Source organism: Chionomys nivalis, chromosome 6 (assembly GCF_950005125.1).
Source record: "Chionomys nivalis chromosome 6, mChiNiv1.1, whole genome shotgun sequence".
Lineage (NCBI taxonomy): Eukaryota > Metazoa > Chordata > Mammalia > Rodentia > Cricetidae > Chionomys > Chionomys nivalis.
The window spans coordinates 92252678-92273709 of NC_080091.1; the positions used below are offsets into that span (position 1 = coordinate 92252678).

Consider the following 21032-nt stretch of genomic DNA (forward strand, 5'->3'; position numbering starts at 1 on the left):
TAAAATTTCTATGTAATCCTATCTGTTAGTGACTCTGTTATTGCTAACTTTTTAGATAGTAGAAAACATACTAAATTTAAATGTAACTGATACGTAAAACAAGGAAGAAATGAAGTGGTTATTTTCTGGAGAAACAGGAATAATTCTCAGTGTTGTCAGTATGCAATAGTCTCACATGTTAATGCTGGACCCTAAACAAATGTTATTTCAGGTACAGAATAAACTAACTTTAAACTTCTCCCCAGTCATTTTCAAACAGACCTTATCGTTCTGTAGCTTCAGTCACCATCCTTTCTTTGAAGACTGTCCATCCACATGGCTTTGACCCCAGCTCTGAGCTACTCTGAAAGGGGGACTTTGAGCTCCCGATAGCCTTTGTTGGCTGGTCCCCTGGGTCTCAACCTTTCTCAGTGTTCTTAGTACAGCCCTCACCTTCTTCCCTCACCTCCTTTCCCTGTGTCCATAACTCTGTCATCGGAACAAGTCTACAGTTTATAGAACAGAGATGACAGGTATCAGCGCAGTAACTCAGATGACTTGTTTGCTTAGCGCATTAAAGCCATATGACTTTGACTGGGCATGGTGCTGCACGCAGTTGGGAGGTAGGGACCAGATGATCTTTGTGAGTTTGAGGCCAGCCTGGTCTCCATAGTGAGTTCCATGACAGCCAGATATACAGAGAGAGCTTGTGTCAATAAAAGATCCAAATAAAGAAGATTGTGTGTCTAATTTCAGTCAAGGAAAATGGAATTTATTGGCATGTAGGAGGGAAATGAGATTCTGAGCGAATGTGTGCTGTTGATATGGGCACAACCAAGCCAAGGACTCCAGTGACTCAGCCCTGTGGCAGTGGCAAAGCCTTCCCCTGGGGAAGCTCAGGGGTGGCAGAGCCTTCCTTGGGTCCATTGTGGATGTTGACAAGGTCTATAGAAAATATCCAAAGCTTTCTCTCCGCAGATGTTAATGGTGAGAAAAGAGATTGTACCTACCTAGGCTAGCTAACCTGCCTCCTTATTAATCTGGATGGAATAGCCCCACCTCCTTGTTCAGTTGTCTATAATAAATACTGCTTCCAGGGTGCTGAGCTGGATCCCAGCTTCTCTGTACATGTGCCCGCCTGTTTTAGGCCAGTCCCTAGAGCCATGCAAAGACATGGCACTGTGTTTTGTTTTTTGGTTTTGGTCAATAACTGGATCAATATTGTTAAAATAGAACTGCCAGTATTGTTTATCAAGCGAGTCATAAGAAGATGCTTGGCAGCCAGAATCCAAATGCAGCACGATAGAATTCTCAAAACTTGCAGTTTGCTCAAAGGAGTTTCTGTAGTCTGTCATTTTTAGACTGCAGTCACGTAGCTGGCTAGCTTTCATCGGAGTTATTTTAACTCTGAATATTAGTTTTAGCTTGTCAAGAATCTGATTAATTTGTAAGAATGATTAGAAATCACAAGAGCTCTGTTTTCCCCCTTTTGTTATTGATTTTGTTATTTGATAATCTCAAATATGTGTACAGCGTATTCTGACTTTTCTTTCCTCACACCCTCTTACCTCCCTCCTGTCCCTGTCATGCCATGACACAGGCTCATGACTCTGTGTGTGTGTGTGTGTGTGTGTGTGTGTGGGAGAGAGAGAGAGAGAGAGAGAGAGAGAGAGAGAGAGAGAGAGAGAGAGAGAGAGAGAAAGACTAGTGTGATTTAACTGGGGCCATCTGCAGCCATTGAGTTGAGACTATTTCTTGAAGCTTGGTGGTGTCGTCAGTAGATCTCTCAATAGCCTGTGGTAAATGGTCCAGCAGTGAGGGGTAAGGGCCCATGAGGCCCTCCTCCATCCAGGCCATCATCCTGTCCGGGCAAATCCAGTGCAAGCATCCACATCTGCTATGAATATCCGATTGCAGCAGCTGTGTCGTGCCTAGGAAATGACCTCTCAGAACCCTTCTCCCTGTCTTCTGGCTCTTAGATTCTTTATGGCCCGTCTTATGCAGTGTTTCCTGAGCCGTAGTGGGACCGTCTGGTTTAGGACTGAGTACACTTTCATCCTTTATTCTCATCCATGAGTGTCTGTATTCGCCACCCTACACTCGAAAGAGAACCTTCTCTGATTAATCCTGAGAGTTGCTGACATCAATGGATATAAACATAAATACTTAGAAGGCAGCTTGACACTGGCAATTTACTAAAGCACAGTATTTGGTATCAGTGCTTCCAAGATCGTAAGGTTTCCCCTGCCATGGGTTTTGACCAGGTTTACGCACATATGTAAATTCCTTTCTGTGGAGTGGGTCTCGGATCCGTTCAGATAGCCTCTGGTTACTTACGTGGTGCTAGTGCCAATATTGCACCAGTGGGTTTATCTTGCCTGGCAGGTTTGTCTCACAGCTGGGCTAATGGATGTTTCTCTGATCCATTCACTACCTCAGGCAGTCTGCAGTAGTTTTTGGGACAGTGGCAGCCATGTGGCGGGGAGGGGTCTTCCAGCTCAGGTCTAGCTCCTAAGGAGGTATCCCACACCTGTCACTGGAACATTTATCACATAATCCATGGCTTCTGGGAACTTTTTTTAGCCATGTAAGGTATCTCTTCTCAAACTCGTCTTTTAATTATCATCATAAGCTGTGTTTTCGTTTGTTGGGGGTCTTGTTTGACACAAGGTCTCACTATGTAGCTCTGACAGACTGAAGGTCCCTATGTAGGCTAGACTGGCCTTGAACTCATAGAGATCCTTCTGCCTCTGCATCCCGAGTGCTGGGTTTGAGGCAGGAATCATCATGTCCAGAGTACATTTTTAAAATTTGATTACAAGACAGTAGTTTGCATACATTTTATACTTCCCTTATTTTAGTTGGCTCTTCCCCTTCTCCTCATCGCTCTCATCTCCCCCTTCTCCCCTGCTGTCCTCAACTCCATCCTTTTCACTTTTATGTCACCCCTGTTCTCCTAGCCCCTTCCTCAATGCATCTCTCCTGCAGTGGTCTTTTTTTAGTTTCTGGCTTCCATAGGTACTCAGAATCAAACACACGACATTAGAGTTTTGAAGCTAGGAGTCACATAGAAGAGAGTGACACTCAGTATCATTTTTCTGTTTCTATGTATTTATCTACAAATTTCATAATGTTTTTCATTTGAGTAAAATACCGTTGTATTTATAGACCGTATTTTCAGTGTCCGTTCCTCAGTGATGGACTTCTAGGCTGATAACGTTCCTTAGCTGTGTGGCTAGAACAACAATGCGTGTGAATGGTCCATTTGTATACAATATTCTCTCTGTGTGTATGTCTGCAGGCCAGAAGAGGGCACCAGACCTCATTCCAGATGGTTGTGAGCCACCATGTGGTTGCCGGGAATTGAACTCAGGACCTTTGGAAGAGCAGGCAATGCTCTTAACCGCTGAGCCATCTCTCCAGCCCTGAATGGTCCATTTGCAACGCATTCTGGATACACTGAAATGCTGGGCAGGGTCTGCATTCTATTTGTAGAGCAGCTCTCCCCTCCTGCTTAAGAAGCAGATTGCTCGCTGCCATCCTACGCTGCGACCCTGGCATCTTGGGTGTAGCGAAAGAAGCTGTTAGTGATTCACCTCATGCCGATAGATAAATCATTTGTACAAGTAAGGAGCACAACTGGTTCCTACTCACCGAGAAGAGCATGCTGACCCTCATGACGGCACAGAACGCCGGACAGGAAGTGGGCAAGCAAGATGGAGTAATCGTGGAGGTGCAGCTGCATGGGCTCGTATTTGTTCTTCTGTGGCCATCTCTTGTCAGCTGCCCACTGGGGACTTGCATTACCTTTCCCTTTCATTTCTTGGCCTGTTGTCTTTGTGTTTTTCTCATTTTAGTTTATGATGTTATTTATTCCTTCTCTGAAATTACAGGCTGCCCACAAAACAGATGGTTTTCTTATACTAGCCAGACTGATAATCAAACCAGAACTTTTTATAATGAGCAGCTGCCCTTAGATGTGTGACAGGACTCTAGTCTCATGGTGCAGAACATCAGCTGTAATTTCAGGATTAGTGGATTATGAAACAGGAGCACCAGCCTTCGTGCGGAGCAAACAGCACAGAGGGTAATTGATTCTGCAGCGCTTGCTAGAACCATGGAACTTGTGTGTGTGTTTTGTACAACCAAGCCTTCTTTATTCTAGTGCCCCTTAACTAAGGTTTGCACGCTTACTGTTTCTACTACCCACAGGTCGTGCAGGTTTGGGTGTCTTTCCTTTCCTGTACACTTCCCATTGTTAAATATCTGAGCGAACAGACTTTCTCTTGGGGATCCTAGTTTAAAGCTAATATAAAGAGAGTGTGTGAGGTGTGAAACAGAAACAAAGTAAAAACAGATGGCTGGAGATCAGGCCTTCACTGAGCTTTGCTCTTGTTTGTGTGCAGTGTCTGGGTTCCCTCACGGTTTGGAGGTTCATGCTATCAGGCAGGCTTCTCGGGGCTCATGGGAGTTCCTGTAACATGGCCAGAGTTGGGTGCTTTATTTTAATGTCAGTATTTACTTTGAACTTTATCAGTTAATGTTGGTTTGGAATTTTATTGTGACAGGCATTAGATTTGTTCAAATTGTGTGATTAGTATTATAATAAATGTATTTTTATAGTGATAAAATCTGTATAATCTAAAAGTGCCATTTAATTATATTTAACTGTGATTCATTGATACTTTATGCATTCAAAATGTTCTGTAATCATCACTTCTATTTCCAGAACTTTTCATTATCTCAGATAGACTCTTTGATGATTGGGCAGTAATTTCCCACTCCTCATTCACGGTCTCTGATAACCTCTGCTTTTTGTCTCTGTGTTTACCTATCTCACACATTTCACGTGTGATCTTAAAAGATTTTCCTCTTTATATATGGCTTTTTCACATAGAATGTTTTCAAGGTCATCTACGTTACTGCAGGTACTGGACTTCAATTTTTTTAGGACAGAACAATACTTTATCATGAGTATATGTCCCCTTTTGTTCCTTTGATAAACAGTTGAGTTATGTCTACTTTTCGCTATTGTGAACGTCACTACTGCCCGTTTTCCCTTCTCTCCGCAGATGTTAATGGTGAGAAAAGAGATTGTACCTACCTAGGCTAGCTAACCTGCCTCCTTATTAATCTGGATGGAATAGCCCCACCTCCTTGTTCAGTTGTCTATAATAAATACTGCTTCCAGGGTGCTGAGCTGGATCCCAGCTTCTCTGTACATGTGCCCGCCTGTTTTAGGCCAGTCCCTAGAGCCATGCAAAGACATGGCACTGTGTTTTGTTTTTTGGTTTTGGTCAATAACTGGATCAATATTGTTAAAATAGAACTATCTATCCATATATCTATCTATGTATCTATATGTCTGTCTATCTATCTTCTATCTATCTATCTATCTATCTATCTATCTATCTATCTATCTATCTATCTAATCTTGATTTTTCCAGTCAGGGTTTCTCTGTGTAACTTTGGAGCCTGTCCTGGAACTAGCTCTATAGACCAGGCTGGTCTCGAACTCACAGAGATCCGCCTGCCTCTGCCTCCCGAGTGCTGGGATTAAAGGCATGCGCCACCATCGCCCGGCTCGTCCTCTCCTTTTGTGTCTGTGAATGTTGTGTCTGCATGCACGTGTGCGCGCCATATGCATCTGTACCTGTGGAAGCCAGAGTATGGCATCCAGTCCTTGGACCTGGACTTCCAGATGGTTTGCTTCCATCGGGCAGGTGCTGGGATTCAAACCGTGGTCCTCTGCAGGAGCAACAAGTGTTCTTTTTTTTTGTTTTGTTTTTGTTTTCCTGGAAAAAGCCAGAATCACTCTTTATTCTCCAAACATCTTATATACCCCTGAATTGAGTGGGGAAAACACATTAGGCTGTCTCCTAGGCAAAGTGTTCTTACCACTGCGCCACCTCTCCAGCCCCCAGCCAAGGGAGAATTAAATATTTTGTAGCAAAAACAATGTGATCAATTAAGAGTCTCTCAGAAACTATAATTTTTTTTAAGTTTTGAATTTATTTATTCCAACCTATGAATAAAATAGGTGGCTCCCATAATTCTAATTTAAATTACTTTCCCCTGATAACATTGAGAAATCTTGAAACATCACTTTGTGCCCTTCCTGGTTTGCTCACTTCGTCTGTGTCTGTGCCCGTTTTCCCTTCTGCATTGTTCTGGAGTGAACGGTATCAGTGAAGTATTTTGGAAGGTGTGCACCTGCGTGCGCATGTGTGTGTACACATTTCTGACATGCTACAGTGTAGGCTGAGCTTGTATGGTAACTGCATTTTAATTGAATTGTTGGAGCAGAGCAGTTGAAGTGCCAGCTGGGGATGTGACCTCTGACCTGCAGGAACTTCCTGCAGCCCTGCAGAACTGCAGGTAGCAGACTAGGACTCTGGGTGAGTGTGACTCTTGAGCTTGCTCTCACAGATCTCATTCAGATAGTCAAGGGTCTTCTCACATGTGAAGGAAAGAAGAACAGTACTTGATGTCAGCAATAAGATTATTTGCTGTTAGAATGTATAAATGTGAGTTACGGCTGAGGTTTGCAGAAGTGAAGTCAAAAGATGTGTAGGCGTTTCATGACTGGGTTGTATTGAGTTCAGAGAATTTACAGTCTGTATTTTGTACAGTGTGACTTAAAATTTGCATATTTAGGATATGTTGTTCATTTTCGGAAATTAAAAGTTATGCTATAAATAATTAATATTTTCTTTCATTCTGAATATTTCCATATCAAGAGTTTTTAGAGTTCTTGAGAACCGCTGACATTTAGCTTACAGCTAGTGCGGTGTTTATGCTTTCTATGCTGTGTCGCTTCTGCACACTGTCCCGGCTGGCACAGGCTGTCGTCTGAAGTGCTGGCCACACTCTGGTTAGCTGCCTGCTTTAGTGGTGCCCCGAGAACCCCCTCTCTACTTCACTGTAAGCCTTCACTCTGTCTTTGAAATCTGTGTATTTCTGTCATCTTTGGCTAAACCCAGAGTATAGTGTGCAGCAGCTCTCCTTACCCACCGGTCACCTGCCACCTGTCCCTCCCCTTCTACTGCCCCTCCAGCGCAGCTTCTCTCCTCCGCTGTCCTCCAGAACTTTGTGTCCTCATTACTGTAGGAAGGATTTTATATTTGTTTATTTCACTTTACTTATGTATTATTATTATGGCCTATTTGAGAAAAGGTCATGTTAGAGTCTTGGTTGGCCTGGTACTTGCCATGTAGTCTTGAATGGCCTCAAATTTATGGCAAGCCTCACTGGGCCCTCTGAGCACTGAGGGTCTGGGTGCGAGCCAGCAGACCTGGCCTTCATCTCTAGGTCTTTAGAGTGCGGACACGACAGTGATTCTCTTCCTCTCTGGTGGCGTCTTATGCTCCTCCAATTCCCGTAGGATGCAGCAGTGGAAAGCAGGGCATAGGAGGCACAGGCCAGTAGTTATTAAATGGATAAATGTGTGATAGTCATAATGATGCTATTCAAACTTGCCAGCTTAGGAAGACACACATCTATTATCCCAGGTCCTGTGGGCTGGGCTTGCAGAACAGGGTTAGCTGAGTGCTTCTGGCTTCAGATGTCTCAAGAGATTATCTAAAGTTGTGACCTGGGTGGGAACTCCTGTTTTGGATGGCTCATACCCATGGGTGTTGACTCAGGAAACCTGTTGTCTGTTCACGTGGACCCTCCTTAGTGTTGGTTATGTGCCTGCACAGCATGGAAGCTGGCTTCCTCCAGAGCAAACGGTGGATGCCAGCCAGGGGAAGCTGCTTTTCCTGAGCTAGCCACACATCATCACGTCTGCTGCATTCTGTCCCTAGGCACATGTCCCTAGGTGTGAGCCACAAGTAAGGAAAGGGGTAATTAGACTCTGAAAGGAGAGTAAAGGAGTCGGTTCATGTGTTTTATAGCCAACGCAGAATAGACAGCAATTTATACTTTTGTTTTGGGACCTGACCACAATGGATCATTTTCTTGATATTAAAAACAATGGTCCAGGTAGAAATTGTTTCAGACATTTTAAAGAATGATTTTATTAAAATATTTTGCTTGCTTTTTCATGATGCAAAGTAGCCAGGCTACATATAAGTATAATTAACTGGTTTGCTACCTAACTATTTATAATTTTATTTCAGTTTTTTCACTGAGATTCTGGAAATTTGAAAGTCAACTGTGTTGCCTGTAAAAGGAGTACTGTGCAAAATCCACCGTGTGTTTAAGCTGGAATTTAAAAGTTCTGTTTGTGGAATGCACTGATGCACTTTTCAGAGAAAGAAGTATAGTCTTTGAACTTTGTGGCATAGAAAAGCTAGTAATTAACAAAAATTAAAACCCTTTAAGCCCTAATTTGTTTCACATTCAGAAAATTTTGGTTCTTTTTTGTATGTCAGGCATTTTATTAGGCACTAAGTGTTGATGCTGAGACAGGCATGCTCTGTCTCCTCGGAGCTCATGATCTGGCAGGGAGATAGACTAGTGCGTAGGTATTTACCAATATTAATGAGTGCATTCTGTGGAAACACCAAGGAAGATGAGCTGGCAGAAGACTGTGGGGAGAGCTGCACCTGCCCTGTCAGAAACACCATCGGTCGAGGGGACCGCAAAGCTGAGAATGGAGCGCTCTGTGTGCCAGGAAGGCCCTGTGGTGTGAACAGTTGGTGTGTGAGGCATTGACAGGATCCTGGGAGATGTCCAGCCAGAGAGGGGAATGCAGAGAGGTAGGAAGGGATCAGACTGAGTCATGATAACGAGTGTGGAACTTATTTCATGCTCTGCGAGCTATCCGCAGGTTTAAATGTACCAGTTAGAGTTTCTCTTTAACCAGAGGAACCTTGCTGCAAAAGCAAGAAATGACAGGCAGGAGAGGAGTTGGAAAACAGGAAGGAGGCCATCGTGGTCCAAAGAGAAGATGACTTGGCAGTGATCAGAAAAGGAAAAAGATGGAGCTGAGATTGGACTCGTTGCTAGAGCTGATGAGACTTAAGGAGACGTGGAGACAAGAAGGTGATTCTAGGTTTATGGCTAGGGCAGATGGACGAATGCTGTTCCTCTGAGACAGGGTGTTGTGAGAGGGAAATCGTGAGTGCGTTTGAACACTCATTATGTGCAGTCTGCTATCATCTAGAGAGAACTCACTCGGTCCTGGAATTCAGGGACTTGGAAAGAGATAAGGACAGTTAAGGTTCTGGAGTGGCCACTTACTTCATGAACAGGGAGAAAGGGGCAACATGGAAGGCTTGCTTTGTTCATGCGTACACATAAAGAGAATGTGTAAATTTGTCTTTCTGTTGCTCTGATACGATAACCCCACAAGCAGCTTTAGGGGGAGGATATGAACTAGAATTTGAGGGGCTAGTGCATTACCACAGGAAAACTAGGGTGACAGGGCCTTGAGGCGGGTGATCATTTCACATTGGGGAAGTGACCCGCCAGAGCCAGAGCACAATGCATTTTAATGCAGGTGAGCTAGTGCTTGGCTCATTTTCTGTACATGCACACACCAGAATCTTCTTCCTAGGGAATGGTGCCACCCAATGTTTCCCCACCTCAATTACACAACACCCCACCCCACAACACTGCTTGCAGGTCTACCTCATCTAGACCCCCGCTGAAACGCCCCCAGTGATTCTAGCCAGTGCCAAGTTGACACTTAAAACTGTATCACAACGTGATGTGTATTCTTTCTCTTTAAAAATCTTGTTAATTATCTAGTACTTAAGAGAGATAATGTTCGCGCTGACTTTCTGTTGATGGAGCAGGTAGCAAACCCACTTCCTCATTGTGGACAACAGTCTGCTCATAGTAAACACCGTTCTTTCATTGTCCCACTCTTTGCCCTCATTTTGTTTATGTGCCTGGATCAGATGTCACTTCCACAACTCTTCATGTGATTTGCATTTGTTGTTTGTTTTCTGAGACAAGGTCTCACTCTGTAACCTTGGCTGGCCTGGAACGCACTGTGTTGCTCAGGCTACCCTCAGACTCACAGAGATCTATCTCTGCCTGCCGAGTGCTGGGATTAAAGGTGTGTGCTACCGAGGCTGGCCCTCACATATGGTTTTAGATAGAGGGTATGGGCATGGGTTGTATATGAAATGTAGGAAACCGTTCCTGAAATATCCATGTGTAATTTTTCTCATGCTTTTATCTGCCTGTAGTAATTTCAGTGCAGCAATCTTCAAGGCTATTACTTAAATAGCAAAAGTCTTAAAGGCTTCTTTTGATATATTATTGAAGCTTGATAAGTAGGACAGATTGAAACATCTTCAAATTAGTTTTACATCTATGTGTTGAGCTGTTAATAATTATTAATGTATAACTCAGTTTCATATTATGTGTCCTGTGTCGCATGTAGAGTTGGACAGTTCTGCATAGGTAAGTGCTGGATGGGTTTCTAGTTGTCTTTGCTATTCTTTCCCACCACCCCTCATGTCTGTTTCTTTCATCTTAAGTAGAAGCAGTCAATTCGAACTGCCCTCAGTGTAGACTGCCTTTTCTTCTTTCTAGTCCCTGTCCACAGCCCGGAACCCTTTGCTTTCTTTTAACAGCTCTTGTCTCTTACAGTGACGAGCAAAGCCTCATCTCTGTCTCCACTATTCTAGAATAAAGTAGGAAGCCCTGCTTGGTGAAACCCAGCTTACATCATTTCACAGAGACGTGTGTGCTGCTACTGCCTGGCCTCTATGATTAACTAGTGGCTTTTGCTGCCCTCTGGTCTCCAGGCAAGCTTTGTCAGGATTCTGTAAACAGGAAGGAAGTACCTATAGATGGGTTCTGTATCTCGGAAGGAAGTGCATGTAGATGGGTTCTGTAAACAGGAAGGAAGTCCCTGTAGATGGGTTCTGTAAACAGGAAGGAAGTGCCTGTAGATAGGTTCTGTATCCCGGAAGGAAGTGCCTGCAGATAGGTTCTGTAAACAGGAAGGAAGTGCCTGTAGATGGGTTCCCTAAACAGGAAGGAAGTGCCTGCAGACGGGTTCCCTAAACAGGAAGGAAGTTCCTGTAGATGGATTCTCTAAACAGGAAGGAAGTGTAGTAGGAGCTGTGGGCCTCTTCCCACAGCCCGGCTCATGGCTGCCTGGCTAGCTTATGCCCCAAAATAACGACACACAAACTGTATTCTTTTAAGCACTGCCTGGCCCATTATATCTAGCCTCTTCTTGGCTAATTCTCACATATTAATTTAGCCCATTTCTAATCATCTGTGTAGCACCCCAAGGTGTGCTTACCGGGAAGATTCTAGCCTACGTCCATCCTGGGTCAGAGCTTCATCGCATCTGCTCTGGAGAGGAGAGCATGGCGTCTGTCTCTCAGAGGAGCTGCCCTGCATCTGACCTCACTTCCTCTTCCTCCCAGCATTCTATTCTCCACCCACCTAAGGGATGGCCTATCAAATGGGCCAAGGCAGTTTGTTTATTGACAAATGACCTTCCTCCATCATTTTTCCTTTTTCTGTTTAAACAAAAAACAAAAAAGGAAGGCTTTAACTTTAACATAGCAAAATTACTTATAACAAAACAGTTATCAAGTAAAAATTACAATATTTACATCTATTTTATCTTTATCATAACTAAGGAAAACTATAACTATCTATCTATTCTTCAACTCCATCAAAGATTCCAGAAGAATACAATATTACCTAAGCAAACAAAAAGTAAGCAATTTTCAAAACTCTAGAAATGACAGAGACATCTCACTGCCTGGACAGTCACCCAAAGTTCCTCTGCACCGTTGGGGCATCAATCTTCAGCCTTCAGGCCCATAGTATCGAGAGACGTTTCCATGAAGCAGGAAATTTCAAAGGCAGTTCAGTCACTATCTGCTGTGTCCTGCAGAGTGTCTCACAGACTCTTTCATAAATCAGGAACCCCGAAAGATCATCTCACCTTTAGGCAAGTTCAGCAGTCCTCTCTCTGCGGGTTCTTTGTGTCCAGTTTATGCAACAGTCCAGGCAAGAGCAGTTTCTTGCCCAAATGGCTACCAAACTCCATAAGGTGCCTCTTCGATGCCCATCTTCTTTCTTCTTGAAGTAGATTGGTGCTGCCAGGAGCAGACGTGTCTCATTGTCATGAAAAACCTTAAGTTATTAAAACACTTAAAATGCCATATTTTATAATCTTTGAAAGATATGAAGAATGCCTATCTAAAATATATCTATGTACATCTAGAAAATCTAACTAACGTGACTACAAGCTTGACTATTATTAATAATTATCCATTAACAACCTATATACATTACATTTTTAAGTGAACTACACAATCACAATACCTTAATCAATATCAGAAATACATATACATATAACAAAATTGACCTTAAATTTAAATCACTAAAGCATTGATATGAATCTTGGTTTATTGATATAAATTTAAGGTCAATCTTCTTATATGTATATGTATTTCTGATATTGATTAAGGTACTGTGATTGTATTGACAGATTGAAATGAAGTTATTCCCAAGCTAACACTACCCAGTATAACTCTCTTAATCACTGAAATGCCCTGCCTGGTCTCATCTAATGGGGTTGTCACTAGCTGGCTTCACACGTGACTCATGAAACCAAGGAAGCAGACTTCTTACTTAATGTATTGGAATTAATGTGAGCTTAAGCCACACATAGCTGGTGGCTGTCATATTGGACAATACAGACTTAACCCTTCCCAAGTCCTGTGGGTTACGATCCCTATAAACAGGCCTGTGTGTGGATTTGCCTTAGAATTTCATTCGTTCACCTCACTTCTGATCATGGACCTTACTGTTTAAGAATCTTGTTACAGAACTGTGTTTGGTGCCGTGTATGTAACTCTTTAGAATTAGCGGTGTTTCCGGTGTTCTATTCTGCCTCTTCTGGAAAGCTGTGTCCAGGGTGGGTTCCACTCACTCAGACTGAGAAGACAGAGACTGCTACAGTGAATCTTTTATGTCATGGTGTCTCCTGCTAGGAACACTCTGAAGATCAAGCCATCGTTTGCTCGAATATTTGAAAAGTGCACTTCCTGTTCTTGAATATTACTTAGTAATAAGATCAGAACTTTAGGAATGATCGTTATAAAATCTGATACTTTATCTCTGTGGCAATGGTCCTCAGCCCTGGCGCACGTGAGAGGCTACGAAGGAAACCCTCATGCCCGCCCACTGCTCTAGGCCTCCCGCTCCTGACTTGGGCAGTAGAGGGTGTGCGGAGCACAGTGTCTAGCCGCTCTTAGGACTGGAGGAATCCGTAGGCCTGAGGCAATGAGCAGATGTGGCTTTCTCTCTGGAGGAAAATATCCTGAATTAGAAACTAATTCAGAATCTCCCTCCCCTTTCTAGTCGGAGCCCAGATTTCAAGTCCCAAGTAAAGTGCCAGCCATCGGGGATGGGCCCCATTGTGCTCACGCACTCAGAGCGAGCTGTCCAAGGAACGCCCTAAAGGTCAGTGCCTGGAAGACAAATTAGTGGGCTTCTCTTTAATCTTTACTAACACTGAATTTATTAGTGAATTGTGATGATGGATTGCTTCTGAGTAGAAATGGCTTTTTAAATTTTGATTAATCTATCTTTATACATTTGATGATTAAAATATCTTAGGAACTATAAAATGTCTTAAGAATTACATTTGAATGGGCTGTTTAAAAGCAGATGTATACTGCATGTTCACCCATATGCTTATAGATGTATAAGTCGTATGCAAGAATATTCAAGAAACTGATAATGGCTGTAAGGAGGGGACATGAAGTTTGCGGGGATTTCCTTCCACTGTATATTTTTGTATCCGTGCTGTGTTTTAGAACCTGTGGTTATGGTAAATTCCAAAACAAAACAGACAAAACTGATGCCTCAAAACTTTCTCGAATTTTTAGCAGTAGTTTTACAATTTTTCCTACTAGGAAGATATAAAACAACCCTGCTGTAAGTGGAGTTGAAGGCCTCTGCAGATTTGGTTTGGATGTGCATTTAGGGGCACCCTTCACCTTTCGTTTTCTGAACTCAAGACTTAGGTTTACTTTTCATTGCATCTTCTTACGCTCTGTTTAACTCACCAGGGCCAGATCTGTCCTGTTTGATTTGTAACACCAATTCTTAGAGTGGGCTCTTTCTCTGGTTCAATTTCTGGTACTAGCACTTTTGCAGCCACACAGGTGGACGGCCCAGTCCTCTGCATCTTGTCCTTTGACCTTGAAAGACTGCCAGTTCCCAGGTGTTGATCACTTGTCTTACCTCTACCCCACCCTTGTCAGCAAAACAGCATTAAATTCATCCACCCAACCCCATACACTATGTTTAGAAATTATTGTTAGCTCATACATAAGCCTTTAATGATCTGTTTGTGTCTACCTTTCTTATGCAGGGCTCACCTCTATCATCCCCTCCAGGTCACCCTGTGTGCTAACTGCGCCCAATAGTTACAGGACCCAGCATCATGTCTTGTGCTTTTTCCTTTGATACATAGTCTGTTTGCTAGAAATAAGATCCGCCCCACTCAATGGTCTTTAGTTAAGCTTCCAAGGTCTGGTTCCGATGTCACCTCTGATGACTCTAGCTTGTGTCATGTTGACACACAAAACCACTCAATGCTTTAGGAGTCAAAGCTTTTCTTATTTTTATCATGATGCTTGGTTTCAGAGATCCCTGAGGCTCTGATGGTCTCTATGCAAAACTGAGATGATGCTCAATTCAGTGACCTTCTAAAGTCTGTCTGGCTTCAAACTTCTATAGTCCCCTGCTCCACCTTCTCTGTGTGTCTCTGTTTCTCTGTCTCATCCTATAGTATATCCCCGGCTACCCTCAAACCATAATCCCCAACCTCAGCCTTCTGAGTGATGGAGTCATAGGAAGTCTGTATAGGATTGTTTTGGCTATCCTGGGTTTTTTGTTTTTCCATATGAAGTTGAATATTGTTCTTTCGAGGCCTATAAAGAATTGTATTGGGATTTTGATGGGGATTACATTGAATCTATAGATTGCTTTTGGTAAGATTGCTATTTTTACTATGTTGATCCTACCTATCCAAGAACATGGGAGATCTTTCCATTTTCTCTTCAATCCATATCCTCTTCAGTTTCTTTCTTCAAAGACTTAAAGCTTTTGTCTATAGGTCTTTCACTTGTTTGATTAGAGGTACCCCAAGATATTTTATGTTGTTTGTGGCTATTGTGAAGGGTGATGTTTCTCTGATTTCTTTCTCAGCCCATTTATCATCTGTATATAGGAGGACTACTGATTAATCTTGTATCCTGCCACATTACTGAAGGTATTTATCAACTGTAGGAGTTCCTTGGTGGAATTTTTTGAGTCCCTTATGTAAACTATTATCATTCACAAATAATGAGAGTTTGACTTCTTCCCTTCCAATTGTATCCCCTTAATCTCCTTTTGTTGTCTTACTGCTCTAGCTAGGACTTTGAGTACTATATTGAATAGATATGGAGAGAATGGACAACCTTGTCTTGTTCCTGATTTAGTGGGGTCACTTTGAGTTTCTCTCCATTTAGTTTGATGTTGGCTGTCAACTTGTTGTATTTTGCCTTTATTATGTTTAGGTATGTTTCTTGTATCCCTAATCTCTCGAAGATCTTTATCATGAAGAAGTGTTGGATTTTGTTGTAGACTTTCTCAACATCTAATGAGATGATCATGTGGTTTTTTCTTTCAGTTTGTTTATGTAGTGGGTTATATTGATGGATTTTCATATGTTGAACCATCCCTGCATCACTGGGATGAAGCCCATTTGGTCATGGTGGATGATTTTTCTGATGTGATGTTGGATTCGGTTTGCCAGTATTTTATTGAGTATTTTTGCACCAATGTTCATGAGGAAGATTGGTCAGTAATTCTCTTTCTTAGTTGCGTCTTTGTGTGATTTGGGTATCAGGGTAATTGTAGACTTGTAAAAAGAGTTCAGTAATGTTTTTTCTGTTTCTGTTATGTTGAACAATTTGTGGAGTATTGGTATTAGCTCTTCTTTCAAAATCTTACAGAATTCTGTACTGAAACCATCTAGTCCTGGGCTTCTTTTGATTGGGAGGCTTTTGATGACTATTTCTATTTCCTTGGGGGTTATAAAACTGTTTAAATTGTTTATCTGGTCTTGATTTAATTTTGGTTTGTGGTACTTACCCAGGAAATTGACCATTTCCTTTAAATTTTCCAATTTAGTGGAGTATATAGGCTTTTGAAGTTTGATTCTCTGGATTTCCTCAGTGTCTGTTGTTATGTCTCCCTTTTTATTTCTGATTTTGTCAACATAGATATTCTCTCTCTGCCTTTGGTTAGTGTTGTGTGGAGCTGCGGGCCTGCTTTTCGTCCTGCCCGGCTCCCGCACGGCTAGCTTTACACCAGAAATAGCAACACACAAATTGTATTCATTTAAACACTGCTTGGCCCATTAGCTCTAGCCCTTACTGGTTAATTCTCATATCCCGATCAACCCATCTCTAATAATCTGTGTAGCACCAGTCTTACCAGGAAAGATTCAGCATGTCTGACCTGGTGTCTTGCTTCATCGCATCTGCCCTGGAGAGGGGAGCATGGCCTCTGCTCCAGAGAGCAGAGCTGTCGAGTCTGAGCTCACTTCCTCTTCCTCCCAGCATTCTGTTCTGTTTACTCCACCCACCTATGTTCTAACCTATGAGGGCCAAGCAGTTTCTTTATTATTTAACCAATGACCTTCCTCCATCAGGTTAGTTTGGATAAAGGTTTGTCTATCTTGTTTTTCTTTTTCAATGAACCAACCTTTGTCTCATTGATTCTTTGTATTGTTTTCTTCATTTCTATTTTATTGATTTCAGCCCTTAATTTGATTATTTCCAACCATCTACTCCTCCTGGATGAGTTTGCTTTCTTTTTTCCTAGGGCTTTCAGTTCTGTTAATTTGCTAGTGTAGGATTTCTGCAACTTCTTTATATAGGCAGATAGTGTTGTGAACTTTCCTCTTAGCACTGCTTTCATTGTGTCCCATAAGTTTGGGTATGCTGTGCTGCCATTTTCACTGAATTTTAGGAATTCGTTAATTTCCTCCTTTTTATTCCTTGACCTAATGATGATTCAGTTGAATGTTGTTTAGTTTCCATGCGTTTGTGGGTTTTTTGGAATTACTGTTGTTGTTGAATTCTAAGTTTAAGCTATGGTGATCTGATAATATACAGGGGGTTATTCTATATATTTTTTTGTATCTGTTGAGGTTTGTTTTGTTACCAAGTATGTAGTAATTTTTAGAGAGGGTTCCATTAGGTGTTGAGAAGAAGGTATATTCTTTTGTTTGTTCTATAGATGTCTTTTAATCCATTTGAATCATGACATCTGTTAGTTCTCTTATTTTTCTGTCAAATTTCTGTTTGGTAGGCCTGTCCAGTGGTGAGAGTGGGGCATTGAAGTCTCCCACTATTGGTGTGTGTGGTTTGATGTGTGATTTATGCTGTAGTAATGTTTCTTTTACAGATGTGGGTGCCCTTGTATTTGGGTATAGATGTTCAGAATTAAGACTTCATCTTGTTGGATTTTTCATATGACAAATATGACATGTCCTTTTTCTCTTTTGATTATTTTTAGTTTGAAGTCTTTTGTTAAATAATAGGATAACTACACCAACTTGTTTCTTAGGTCTATTATCTTTTCCCAACCCTCTGCTCTTAGGTAATATCTGTGTTTGAAGTTGAGGTGTGTTTCTTGTATGTAGCAGAAGGATGGAGTCTGTTTTCATATCCATTCTATTAGTTCATGCTTTTTTATAGGCAAATTGAGTCCATTGATACTAAGGGATATTATTGACCAGTGATTACTAGTTCCTGTTATTTTTGTCTTTGTTGTTGATGATGATATTGTATATGTGTTTCCCTTTTTTAGGATTTGCTGGTTTGGGATTATCTATTGCTGTGTCTTTGTAGATGTAGCTAACTTCCTTGGGTTGGAGTTTTCCTTCTAGGACTTTCTGTTGGGCTGGATTCATTGGTAGGTATTGTTTAAATCTGGTTTTGTTGTGGAATATCTTGTTTTGTCCATCTCTGGTGATTGAAAGCTTTGCTGTGCATAGTAGTCTGAGTTGACATCCGTGGTCTCTTAGTGTCTGCATAACACCTGTCTAGGACCCTCTGACTTTCATTGTTTCCATTGAGAAGCTGGGTGTAATTCTAATAGGTCTGCCTTTATATGTTACTTGGCCTTTTTTCTTTTTAGCTCTTAGTATTCTTTCTTTATTCTGTATGTTTAGTGTTTTGACTATCATGTGGCGGGGTCTTTTTTTTTTAATTTGGTTTAGTCAATTTGCTGTTCTGTAAACTTCTTGTACTTTCATAGGTTGTACTTCTTGTACTTTTTTAGTTTAGGAAAGTTTTCTTCTATGATTTTGTTGAATATACTTTTTGTACTTCTGTCCCTAATATTCTTAGGTTTGTTCTTTTTCACAATGTTCCATATTTCCTAAATATTTTGTGTTAAGAATTTGTTGAATTTAACATTTTCTTTGACGGATAAGTCTATTATTACCTCTATCGTGTCTTCTATGCTTGAGATTCCTATCTCTTGTATTCTGTTGTTTATGCTTGTGTTTGTAGATCCCGATAGTTTACCAGATTTTTGATTACCAGAGTTCCCTCAGTCTATATTTTCTTTATTGCTTCTATTTCATTTATTAAGTCTTGAATCGTTTTCTTCATCTGTTTGGTTGCTTTTTTTTTTTTAAAGGGGTTTGTTGATTTCCAAGTTTTTGTTTGTCTTTTCCTCTGTTTCTTTAAGGAAGTTTTTCATTTCCTCTTTAAGGGCCTCAATCATCTTCATCAGGTTATTTTTACGGTCATTTTCTTCTGCTTCATCTGCATTGGGATGTTCAGATCGTGCTGTTGTAGATCCACTCACTTCTGGAGGTGCTGTTTTACTGTTTATGTTGTTGAGTGTATTCTTACACTGTTGTCTATCCATCTCTTCCTCCAGTTGATACAGGTGGAGCCTGTGCTCAGGGCGTCTCCCTTTCTCCAACTGATGTAGTTGGGGCCTGTGGCTCTGTTGATCACTCTTCTGTATGCAGGCCAGGCAGAGCCTCCAGTGATTGCTCTTCTATCTGTAAGGGGCATGCGGCTCAAGTGGGCAGGCACTCTCCTATGTGCAGGGGCTTCTGTGTCTCCGTAGGTCGTCGACATGACTTGGGATCAGGTACAGAGAATGGCACTGGAGGCTGGCTGGGGCATAGTACTCTCACAGAGGAACTTCTCACTACAGTTTCTGGAAGCCACTAGTGCCACTCATGTTTCTGCTCCTCCCTGGAGGGGCCACCCGGCTGTGTCACCCCTACTCACGCTTCTGCTTCCCACCCATGTTTCATTTTTAAAGGTTATAGTCATTTCCAATGAATTTATAGTAGACTATTTACAATATATTACCAGTTTCATGCCAAACAAGACTTTGCTTGAGAAAAAGTGCACAGATATGTGTTGAACTGTGAACTGCAGATGTAGCTCCCATGCTAGTCAGTTCAAACAGGACTGTTCTTACTAGAGTATTAGCGGAGTATAGATTCTTACTAGAGTATTGGCGGAGTACAGATTCTTACTAGAGTATTGGCGGAGTACAGATTCTTACTAGAGTATTGGCGGAGTACAGATTCTTACTAGAGTATTGGCGGAGTATAGATTCTTACTAGAGTATTGGCGGAGTATAGATTCTTACTAGAGTATTGGCGGAGTATAGATTCTTGCTAGAGTATTGGCGGAGTATAGATTCTTGCTAGAGTATTGGCGGAATATAGATTCTTACTAGAGTATTAGCGGAGTATAGATTCTTACTAGAGTATTGGCGGAGTATAGATTCTGGCTAGAGTATTGGTGGAGTATAGATTCTTACTAGAGTATTAGCGGAGTATAGATTCTTACTAGAGTATTGGCGGAGTATAGATTCTTGCTAGAGTATTGGTGGAGTATAGATTCTTGCTAGAGTATTGGCGGAGTATAGATTCCTGCTAGAGTATTGGCGGAGTATAGATTCCTGCTAGAGTATTGGCGGAGTATAGATTCTTGCTAGAGTATTAGTGGAGTAAATATTCTTACTAGAGTATTAGCGGAGTATAGATTCGCGGGGTGGACAGAAGGACTGTCTTATACTACAGAACACACCATTAAGGATGCTTTATAAAGAAGATTTAGTTTCATCTTATGACTATGCGTGTTTGCCTGCACATGTGTGCCTAGTGCCCAAAGATACAGAAGAGGGTGTTGGATTCCCTGATTCTGGAGTTACAGTTATGCGCTGTCATGTGGGTGCTGGGAACCAAACCTGAGTCCTGCAAGAGCAGCAAGTTCTCCTAATGGCTGAGCCATCACCCCAGTTCCCATTGAGGATGCTTTATGTATGGGCATGAGATCTGTAGGCATGGCTAACTCGAAGCTGGAGGCCAGATGTGACCTGTGACCTGATTGTGTGTGTTCCTTGAACTGTGACTAGATTGTCATTTTCAAAGATTTGAAAGTATCTCGAAAGAACAATGATTTGTGGTACCAGTGTCCATATGTGAACTGTGTCTGGAGCACAGCCACACTTATTTATTACATGTGACTTCTCTCACCCCACAATTGCAGCATTAAGCAATTATAACAAACACATCCTGGCAAAGTAGTTATTATCTGGCCCTGGGTTTGCCAGCCCTCGTTCTAGGCTACACGCTCTAGGCCGCCTCAGGATGCTTCAGTTGTTGCCAGCCAAAGGGAGGCGACAGACCCTGGAATTCTAGTCCCACAGCTGAAAACATTGGCAGTGCAGTCGGTCTCTACTCTCTTCTGCCAGTGAAAGTTCATGCAATTGGGTTTTGCTTGACTCTTCCTAACTTGCAGCCAGAAGCTGTGCATAGTCTGGAAGCCAGGCTGTTTTTGCTTATGGCATGTTCAGTCTATGAGGGCACATTGTAGAAGCTCGAAAATACAGATCCCTGCTGTTGAAATATGAGCAGCAGGGCTGCTTCCCACCACCACCCGGCTAGCTTTACCCGAAATAATTACCCGGAAACTGTATTCTTTTAAACACTGCTTGGCCCATTAGCTCCAGCCTCTTACTGGCTAGCTCTCATATCTAGATTAACCCATTTCTAATATTCTGTGTAGCACCAC

At 42.0% G+C, this 21032-nt stretch overlaps 1 protein-coding gene across 6 annotated transcripts in view; it reads left to right on the forward strand.

Annotated features, from left to right (window-relative positions):
- Positions 1-21032, forward strand: part of Wdfy3 (WD repeat and FYVE domain containing 3) — a 242464-nt gene that overhangs the window by 41826 nt on the left and 179606 nt on the right. For 5 of the 6 annotated variants that reach the window (XM_057772666.1, XM_057772670.1, XM_057772669.1 and 2 more), the window contains one exon: positions 13276-13377. The exons of the other annotated variant lie outside the window; for it this stretch is intronic. The gene's annotated coding sequence lies outside the window, so the exon portion shown is untranslated. The remainder of the gene's footprint in view (positions 1-13275; positions 13378-21032) is intronic. 6 annotated transcript variants of the gene reach the window in all.